The following is a 9,737-nucleotide window of genomic DNA, read 5'->3' as shown; positions in this document are numbered from 1 at the left end:
AGAGTCTACATCGTAGACGCATGGAGACAATGAAGCGCATAGATATTGCTTTAAAAGAGAAAGCAAGCACTGAGGTTCCCGATGATGTGGGGGAAGAAGGATCAGATGGGCACAACCATATACTAAACTTTGATGAAACCAATCAGGACAATGACAACACAGTTGAGTCCATTTTTTTGCATATATTAATTTTTTAGACATTTTAACATTAAATAATATTTATATTTATTATAATTGTATACTAATTTCTCATTGTTATTGATATGCATAACCTAATCAACAAAATTCCCCAAATTCAAGCCACCAACCATTGCGACGCTCACCTAGATTTCAAGGTTTTCAAGGGGTTACTGGGCCAGTAAGTTTTTAATCCATATAACCTATTCCACCGAAAATATTAATATATAAATTGTTATGTTTTACCATAATGATGGGATGAGAAATGGATGTTCTGTATTATATATCGTTATCTTTGATTTTTTTTATTATGTGTGTGTGTGTTATTTCTTATTTATGGTGCAGGTGTTCCCTTTGGAACCATCACAATCAATGAAAACCCCTTGTAGAAGCCTTAAGAAGAATGGAAATGAAATGGTTCAAATGCTACAACCATCTTCATGTCCAATGTCACAATGCAAGGTAAGACTATATTTATTTATACTCTTATAATTTTATCATATTTTTACATTTAATTCTTTTTGAGTCACATACTTATATCTATGTATAATCTAATGTTCAGAGTAATGAATATACATCTCCTAAAACACCTTTGCACATGTATGATGGTGGACATGATACTCAGCAAAAATCACATTCTCCTCAACCATTGCGGCATTCACCTAGACTTCAAGATAAATTAAGAGAGGTAAGTTATATACTACATATCTTAGCTCATAATAACATTGACATATTTTTTTATGACTAGTTAATGCATTTTCTTTTCATATTCGTTACATGTTCACCATATTCTCATTATATCTATATAGCTTTTGATATTTATTGATAGCTAGTCAATGAAATGTCTTTTCATATTCGTTACATGGTCAGCATATTTTCATTATATCTATGTGGATTTTGATATTTATTGATAATGTTTTAATTTCCACAGAAAACAAAAAAGATAAATGTTGATGCTATGGTTAAAAGGACCAAAATCACACCAAAGGACTTGAAAGCACGTGGGTTCAAGTCACGCAAACAATACATAGAGCATATATGCTCAACTAGCATTGCTCTCACTAAACCCACTAGGTTTGCTACTTTGAAGGCTAAACATTCCAGCAAGTTTAAATGACTTAGGCTACAATAATATAACTTTAGCCATTGTTTTATCTATAAAGGGGCTACAAGGACAGTTTCAATATATGTAATCTCTGTATTCTTTAGACTTTTTAATACATCATTTTTTTTTCCAAAAATTGTTTCCAGGTGCTAAGTATGTCTTTAAAATGCCAACATCATAAAGATTTTAAATATATTTGCATGATATTCCTCTGAAGTACTGCCCTTCACTAGCTACGTTTGCCCTTATCTGTCCAACTTTATCCTAGCTGCTATCGCATCAATCCAAGAAATAGTGAATCCGTGACTTTAAAGGCGAAATAATGCACACAAATATATACAAAGGAATAAAAACAGGATAATATATTCCTGAACGATTCAGTGCTCAGTCTCCTGGCATCCTTATCAAAGCATAATTAACAAAATCTAATGTTATTCATTATTAATGTAGTAAACCGCACCAAAGACGTCATTATCTCCATATGTGACCGCATTTCTGAGCACCCATTTCAATCATCCCTCTGCTCACGTAGATAGTTTCTGGTTATGTTAATAGGTGTGATAGGTCTTCATAATTTTAGTTTTAAAAAAGGAAAATAATAATGTTGTAGATTTCAACTATATATCTGTTAATTTTTAGTGATGTATTTTAGAATAAGTTTTTCCAGAATTTTCATTCTTTAAAGAAAAATTATGAATGTTATAGATTTCAACGATATCTCTGTTTACATTAATCTAGTTATATGAATAGGTGTAGTTTAATTTAGTTATATGAATAGGTGTGATTTATTTCTACTTTAAATTTTTAGTGTTTTATTTGGTTTATTTTAGAATACATCTTTCAAAATTTTTATTTTTTAAAGAAAAAATATAAATACTTCATAAAGATGTTGCAGATTTCAATCTTATCTTTCTTTTTCTTTTCTTTTTTTCCCTTTTTTTTTCGTAGTTGGTTTTAGTGCAATTTTTTGGATTTTCTAGTGTGAAATCCGGTGGAAAAATCTGAGGTGAAATCTTGATTTGTGCTATTTAAACTAGTTTTTTTCACTGTATATAGGGACTCAGCACCCTAGAAAACCCCTAGGGCACTTCGTTTGCACAAGATTACCCATCTAGCTTGTGATTTCAATAAATTTCTGCTAGATTTTAGAGAAATTTGACGGAAAAAACCCTAGGGCACTGCTATTGCATAGGATTTACCATGAAGCTTGTGATTTCCATAAATTCCTCCTAGATTTTAGAGACATTTGATTAGAAAAACCCACCATTTCCAAATAAAAGGGAGGTCAAAATAAAGTAGGCCTATCTGATCTAGTGTCTCAGGTGATTGGGCCTTAATTTGTCATTTGGTGCCACTAATAAATGTGATAACAAGGAAGAAGGAAGTGATTCTCTTCATTCGATTTGGCCGAGGAGAACCACCTAGGGTATTGTTATCTTTTCATTTAGTAGGTTGTTGAATATTCTATACAACCTGCTATGTCCGGCACACAGAACAAAGGCTTTTTGTCTCTAATTGTTTCGATGATATGGTAATTTTTCTTACCGTTTTTTATGCAGCCTTATACAGGTGCATTGGTCTTGGTATAGCTATCAATGTTTTCCCAACGTCATGGAAAATATGTCTTTTTGTATATGTTCACAACTAAAACAGGTGCATATAAACTCTGGTTATATGGTCGCTTTTGGGTCTATATATTTTTTGGCCGGCCCATCGGGAATTTTTTTCTTTGAGATCACACTTACACCTTGTTGGCTAGGTGGTGTAGTATTATGGTTATGCAGAACATATTGTACATTGAATATTGGCATATGTAAACTGGCTTTTTATAGTAAAAACATGTTTTTTCTTTCCTGAAAAAAAGGCTAATGTTATGTTAGCATCATCATGTCAATGCAATAACAACTAAGTTACTATTTCCTGCTACTTTTGTCCGTGAAATTTGAAATTCATCGGATTTCAAGAGACATCGAACTATCAATTCAAATTCGTCTTTTATATTTGGTTCATCTCATTTCCATTAATTAAACTCTTAAATTTACCCGTATTTTCACTATTTTAAAGGAGAATTTGTTGATATTTGTTTAATTCTTATAATGGTAGGAATGTATGGTTCAAATTATGCTTTATGGGTCGAGGATCAAAGGTTTTCTTCAATAGTTAAACTATTTCTTTGATATTGTTGCTCAAAAGGTTACATAGTAATTCTCGCCCGAAGAGAAATTGGAATATTGTTGCAGTGGAAATTTGGATCAACTTGAATCACAATTTATCCATTCATACATGCACCTGTATAAAGCATCTAATCTATGGTTTTGTACATTGATAGATAACTTTGTGATGTGGACAACCTCGTTGAATCTCCAATTTATTGGCAACCCATTAACACTCACGTACTTTATTTGTTTAATTCTTATAATTATAAGAATGTATGGTTTAAATTTATGCTTTATGGGTCGAGGATCACATGTTTTATGTAATAGCTAAACTATTTCTTTGATATTGTTGGCTAAATTGTTACATCGTAAGTCTCGCCCAAAAAGAAATTGGAATATTGTTTCAGTGGAAATTGGGACTCACTTGAATTGCAATTTTTCCATTTATACATGCACCCACAATGTTATAACAAATATAAATAATCCAAACTATGGTTTTGTACATTGATGGATAGTTTTATGAGGTGGACAACCTCAGTGAATCTCCAATTTATCCACAAGCCATTAATGTTTACAGTCAACTTATATATATTCCTATGTTTGTTATAAAAATAAAATATAAAAACTAATATAATATATTTAACTTATAAATTAATATTAATTTACATATATATTTTTTTTTTGTCTTTTTCTATGTGGTTTATGTTCTCGGAGATGAGTGACCACTATGTTCACATAATAGTTGTAATAGGAAGATCTACTCAAAAGGATCACTTTCTGTTGACTCAATCACAAAGTGTAACCCCAGAATATTGAGAGAAATCAACTCATGACCTCTCAATAACAAAGATGCCTTAATTAGAAAAGCTCAACAAACTATATTAACCCTCAAAGCTATATAAAATCTATTTATAAATACATAATTAAAATTTATATATTTTTATTATTTATAAAATTATATTAAATATATATCCTCTCAAATTTAGGCTAAATTTTTACTTTTAAAATTTTAATTAAATTACAATCTCACAAAAATTAGCTAAATTCCAATCTCACGAAAATTGAACTAAATGATTTATAATAATAACAGTGCACTGCAATGTAATCATCAACTTTCATTGATTCCCATCAAACCAATTATATTGGACCATTTCGGAATATTAAACATTGTTAATTTGCAAATATTCCAACCGCAAAACAATAATATGTAACTGATTCTTTATTTTCACAATCACACAACATAATAGTTTTTTTAATATTCGACCATTAAAACTTTAAAACTTATAATTGAAAATAAGCTAGCTTTGGCATAGTTTAATTATTAAGTTTCCAAAAGTATGAACTAGTTCTCACATTTGAACAAAGACTGCAAAGTAGCTATCTTTACTTAGTTTAAATATAGTTAAATTAGAGTAAAAAACAATAAAAACATATCACTTTCTATTAATAAAAAGTACAATTAAAATAATGAGATATTTCATGATTGCATTATCTATAGCTACCCAGAGATAATAGGAACTCTATTTATGAATGATTTTTTTGTAAGCTTTAATATCATATTTGTTCATATTAATCTATTGTCTGTATAAAATTTTATGGAAATTTTATATTTTTTTCATCAAAAAGTAAAGGTGCCTTCTAAAAATGCTAACTTAGTTTATTAATCCGTACTATATACATTATTAAAGTAAAGGACAATAAAAGAAAGATTGCAATTGATAAATGTTTCATGGAATTTAAGGTTCTCATCACCAACACCATCCATGCATGTGAAGGGAAGATTATGGATAGATGGAGAGGAAATTTTACAATAATCACACTTGGTTATTAATGTTGAATGGTGATAACTAATTTAATTTTGTGTTTTCCCCAACATCAAATTTTAGTTACAACTTTAATGTACTAAAAAAAACCATTAATAAAATAATGAAAATTATCTCCGGGTTATTGTTATTTTCTCCTTGCATTTAATAGAACTACTTCAACCAAAAGAAAAAACAAAAAACAAAACCTAAAGTTTAGAGGATCATTAGTTGTGGGTTTGTTATCGAGGTAGGATTCTCCTTAAAACAAATAGTATCAATATCCCAAGGTTATAATGGGAGTTTTGTTCCAAACATATCTCTTATCTTGGCCATAAAAACAAACAATATCAATGTCCAAGGTTATAACGGAAATTTTGTTCCAAATAATCTTAATCTTAGCATCATTACATCATCGTTACAAATAAATTCAATTATTTAAAATTCATAATATTTGATAAGACTAAAACTATGCCCTAACTCACTTATAAATAATGATTAATTACATTAAATATTAATTCTTTCCAAAAACTAAAAGATAAGAATTACAATTAAAAGATGTTTTTATTAGTTGAGATATAGTTCCTACTTTAAATTTATTTTTAAATAATAAAATAAAGGTATAAAAGTTATAATTTTTTATAAAAAGTTTATTTAGAAATTTTGTAAATTATTTATTTTTAATTAATAAAATAATTTTATAGAAAGTTTATTTAATTTTTTGTAAATTATATTTAAGCCATGGTTTGGAAAAAATATAATAATTACTTTTTAATTAATATAAAAATTAATATTTAATAAATCTTATTTTATTATAAAACTAAACAAGTTTTTTTTGTTATTAAAATTATGGATATGATTATGTATATTATATATATGGATAAGTATTATGAAAGTAAGAGGTTTCTTAAAATTATTTTTCACTTTATTCAAAGTCACTTTTTGCTCAAGCTAAAATGACATAATATTTAATGAAAAGTTTTGCCGTGATAAAGAATTATGAAGAAGAATAAAACTAAGATATTATAATGATGAGATTAACTCGAATTTCTAAAATCAAAAGTCATTCCTTGTCTTAATTAGTGTGAAGAGGAAAAAAAGGAAATTAAACATGTTAAAATATGAATTAACACTAAGATATTATAATGATGAGATTAATCAGAATTTCTAAAATCAAAAGTATCTCCTTGTCTTAATTAGTGTGAAGAGGGAAAAAAAAAAGAAATTAAACATGTTAAAATATGAATTAATTCCCAAAACATATTCAGATAAATATGTTTGTCACTTTTATGAATCTAAAAAGATAGAAGATCAAAAATATTCTCTCTTATAATATCCAACCTAGAATTAAAATTAAATCTACATTTTAAAATATGTGTCATGCTACTCACATTCTTAATTTTTTAACTCAACAAAACTATGATGTTAATGGAATTTTTTGAATACTTTTTAGACAATCAACAAAAGTAAAATATTTTTAATACATTTTGAAGAATTAACAAAATTATATTAATGTTGGAATATTTAGGATAATTTTTAAACATGAAAATAAAATTGAAAAATGAAATACCTTATTAATTTTTTTTTTTTTTTTTTTTTTTTTTTTTTTTTTTTTTCAGATCTCATTTGTCATTATCATATTGTTTTAATATCAAATAAGGATAAACATGATTTAAAAAAATAAAGATAAATTAAAATAAGATTAAAAATAAATATAAATTTGAACTTACAAAATGTTAATTAACTTTTTAATATTTAACAATAAGGGGAAGGTTCGTTTAAAGTGTTCATGGAGATGTATCGATTAATCTTACGAGGTAAGCATGCTATATATATATGTGTGTGTGTGTGTATAAAATAAAATAAAATGTTTTGTGAAATGAGAAGTTCTAGATAAAGAGATTATATAATAGCATGCTTTAAAGCAAGTAAGTTCCTTATGATAAATGGAATCCCTAACTATAACCACTTCTATAAAAGATAATGGTATCTAAAATCGATTAACTAATTGATACAATAAAGAGAATATGAAATATACTTTCAAAGTATTATATCAATTCAAGCCCTTGGTACATGGCTTACATATATATAGCAATTGTAGAGAGTATTCATTATGTTGAAGCTCCGGTTATATCTCAATTTTACATTCATTTCGAGATTGATGATGGGATGTGTATTTCCACTAGCATTAAAAGTATTTTTCCATATGCATGAGCTAAGTGTTATCACCACTTATGAAAGAAAGAGAAAATACAATAGAAATTATTTGTCTTTATTGTTTTTTATTTCAATTTAGCTATATTTAAACTAAAAGGCAGAACTAGCTACACTAGCGACTATGTAACACTTGTTTTTCATGTGTTATAATTTCTATAATAATAATTTTTAAAACATTTTATTTATTTTTAATCATTTAAATTTGTATTTAAAACAATGTTTTCCGAACTTTGAATTCTTTTAAACATGGTTTTGTTTTTGTTGAAATTATTTTACGGGAGCATTGTTTAATTTTATGGTTATATAAAGTCAATGTTCTCGATACTTCCCCTTGAGATTCACCCAAAAGTGCCTGGGAGGAGGTTAGAAGGTATAAGTTTGGACTATTTAAACCACTTTTAATCCTTTAGGCCTGCAATAAAATGATTTTCTACAAAGCTGAAAATTCATTATGAGGTCTTGGGGTCAAAACCCCTTGGGTACGCAACATAGAAATTTGTTTCAACAAAGAAATACATTTATAAAGGGTTGAAATAACTAAATCCATGCTATATTTTCAAGATATAAACTTAATAAATAAATCTGAGCTAAAACAAGGCAAATAAAATATATTTGCTTGTAAAAGGGAGCTTTGTTGAGTGAAAATATGCAAATGAAAGTTTTCTACAGCTATATCTTCCTGCACATCTGCACACATAAACTAGATATACTCGTGTAAATGTGGCAAAATAATCTTAAAAATAGATACATCAATTCCTTGGCTGTGATAAATACTTAAGCTCTTTTTCTTCAAGGTGTACTAGCGCTATATATGATAGGTAAATTGCAGGAAGCTAGTAATAAAAATATAAAAGGAATTTTTTTAAAGAACTTTTAAATGATGAGATCGTTGAAGGGTGAGGTTTTACCTTTTCTGTTTAAGCTTACCGATTTTCAGAGTTGCGATCACAACCTTTTTTTTTTGTTGATTTTCCCTTTGAGACTAGAGATGAGTGGGGAGTTGGGGGCGAGATTATCCCCCTCTTTTAGCCTTGGACAACCTGCAAGAAAATTCAACCACACTAGGAGGATCTACTCCTTTGAGATCCCCCAACTATAATAGCAACACTAGTGTCAATAGCTCACAAATGTGAAGGGAGATTCCCCCCTAAGAGAGCTTGTCCAACACTTGGAAAAGAGTATTTTTGGCAACTAGCAAATTGTGAGGTGAAGACCTGGGCCTTGATCTCCCCTTCCACATGACCCTCTACAGACTGTTGTGATACTATTGTGATAGCTTAAGTATACCTGCAACTTAGTCCTTAAAAGCACAAGATTGTAGGAAAAAACCAAGAAGAAAAGGCATAGAAGATCAACTCAATGCATAAGAGAGTATTTTCACAAATAGTTTCTTTGTATTATCGCGTCAAAATCATCTCCTACTCAACAACACTTACTAGAGGAGAGACTAGCCTTTTGTAAAACTTTTCTTAATGGTTAGATAACGACTAGCTAATGGCTAGTTGGACTCTTCCTCTATAATTTGTTTTTACTAGTCATCCACATGTTGAAGACTCAATAACTTTTAATTAAAACCAATTCATGAATTTTCCCACTAAGGGGTTGAATTGACTCAAGATTCCTTTGGAGGTCCAACAACTCCTTTGCTTATGGCTTGGGAGTTGAAGAATGGTCAAAGATGATTCAACATTCCACTTGACATTCCAATAGGTGTGGTTTATTTCAGAGTAATTTCTAGTTATGTCAATAAGTATTATTTATCTCAGAATCAACATTTCTCAATTTAGATTTAAATAATGTTTTGTTTCAAATTTAATACATAATTTATTCAAAAAATATTAAATATTAATTTTAAAATGTTTTAATAAAATTAGTTTATTTATATTATATTTTTAATAAATAAATTTAGGTAAAAGTTTTACTAAATATATTTTTGTTAGTGCTTATTCATGTTAATATCAACTATGCTCTTTGGTACATATATGACATTTAAAATTAGCCTACATTTCTATTTTCTTTCTTTTTCTTTTAAAAGGTTCTTAATAGTGTCACCTTGGAATTCAAACCATGCTAACTCTAAGCATGTACACAGGTCAGATCAATTAACAAAACTCACTATCGTTTGAAGTGCATCAAATAGTCATATATGAAATGTGCATAAATTTACTATGCTCTTTGGTACATTGACACCTCGATGTAAGGGTGATAATGAACTTTAACACAATCCAAACTCATGTATATTCGATTCCGTATATTATAATAATGACAATTATCTAAAGC

The 9,737-nt window shown here is 28.3% G+C and overlaps 1 long non-coding RNA gene across 1 annotated transcript; it reads left to right on the top strand.

Annotated features, from left to right (window-relative positions):
- The first annotated feature begins 270 nt into the window (after positions 1–270).
- Positions 271–859, top strand: LOC149216059 (uncharacterized). Its single transcript, XR_016250528.1, has 3 exons — positions 271–358; positions 523–639; positions 740–859. It is a non-coding gene; the product is annotated as an uncharacterized LOC149216059 (long non-coding RNA).
- The last annotated feature ends 8,878 nt before the right edge of the window (positions 860–9,737 follow it).

This window comes from Pinus tabuliformis, chromosome 1_1 (genome assembly GCF_031772625.1).
Source record: "Pinus tabuliformis cultivar Carrire ecotype Pingquan chromosome 1_1, CPIR1, whole genome shotgun sequence".
Classification (NCBI taxonomy): Eukaryota; Viridiplantae; Streptophyta; class Pinopsida; order Pinales; family Pinaceae; genus Pinus; species Pinus tabuliformis.
Note: the sequence above shows the minus strand (reverse complement) of the source record. Positions and strands in the feature narration are given on the sequence as shown.